The 1,345-nt window shown below is 37.0% G+C and overlaps 1 protein-coding gene across 2 annotated transcripts in view; it reads left to right on the top strand.

Moving 5' to 3' along the window:
• The window catches only part of LOC101850363 (toll-like receptor Tollo), a 17,275-nt gene that overhangs the window by 1,328 nt on the left and 14,602 nt on the right, over positions 1-1,345 (top strand). The window lies entirely within an intron of this gene.

Genomic DNA, 1,345 nt, shown 5'->3' with positions numbered 1-1,345 from the left:
AAAAGAAAGTGAATAACACAATTAAATTTGAAACAAGAAATGGTTAACAAAAAAAATTAACCCCCCAAAAACTAACCCCCGCCCCCCAACCCACCATAAGAAAACCCTAATATCTCCCTGGTCTTTCTCCATCACCAATCTGTTTAAGTTCTCTACTATGTGTAAGTTGTTCCTGCCCACCGCTGCCTCAATCTTGCCTTCATTTTTTTTTCGGTGAGAACCAGACGTTCAATGCCTTTAGTATATTATATAGGTCGATATTATATTGTCTCAGGAATCGCACTTTGTCCAGTAGTAGTACAGGGTTTTACTGCGCTCGCAACTGCATAAGGTCATATGAGCGCACTGTGTCTCTTCCTAATTGTTTTTATCAGTGCGCAGTCCACGTGGGCTTCTTTCAGGGCTACTGATCATCATAATTTGATCCCCCCCCCCCATAACATTTTCAAAAGTCTGCTTAAGGAACACATTTCCGTTGCTGTGCCAGTTTAATTTCAGTATCTTTGATAATTGCCTAGTATTGGCAGCCATAGAAGTCACGTTGACAGCACAGTTTTCTAAAATGCATCGTATTATTATTTTGGTTGCCTTTGAGATATTTAAATTCTTTAAAGGGGGGCTACACCTGAAGGCTATCTCGCTTATTAGTGGATCGAATTTTACCAAACTTCATCCATATAACAAGCATAGTAAGGAGTATTAAAATCAGCAATCAAATTTGAGAAAAAAAGTTTCGTTTCCATGGATGCAGCAGCCATATTGGATTTGTTGACAGGTCTTACATAATGAAAATCGCCCTTATTGCACATGGGAATTGGTTGGGTTTTTTTTGTTGGTTTTTTTGCATGCGTGTTAACAAAGATTAGATCTAGATCTAACAATGTATCTGTTTTTTTTTCCGAAACGGATTAGAAAGTTTTTAATGGATTTTTTTCCTGAGGTAGTATTCAAGTTTGCAAAAAATCCGTGAAAATCCACACTCCAGACACCACAAACTAAAATCTATTCCATAGATCCCATATCAAAAGTTCTAATTTTTAGCATTACATCTTCTCTTCATTCTGTGAAAATTTCATGACGATTGGATGAACAATGGTGGAGTTATTTTAAAAAAGTATAGAGAAAAATTGCGTTTTGAGAAAACAGCTGATAAAGAAAAATAAAATATTGACTTTATGAGAAAATGCTGGTGACAAACATGTCCAGTATGAGAAGGAACAAGGCTTTTGGGGGTTATTCTGCGATGCAATAGTTGTAGTTGTAGGAGAGGCTGATTGAGGAAGCTAAAAATGCCCACAACTCAAATTCCATAATTTTGAGCCTAATCGGGACTTTGGGGATGTAC

This window comes from Aplysia californica, unplaced genomic scaffold (assembly GCF_000002075.1).
Source record: "Aplysia californica isolate F4 #8 unplaced genomic scaffold, AplCal3.0 scaffold00641, whole genome shotgun sequence".
NCBI classification, from domain to species: Eukaryota; Metazoa; Mollusca; class Gastropoda; order Aplysiida; family Aplysiidae; genus Aplysia; species Aplysia californica.
This window is presented reverse-complemented; position numbering and strand designations above follow the sequence as displayed.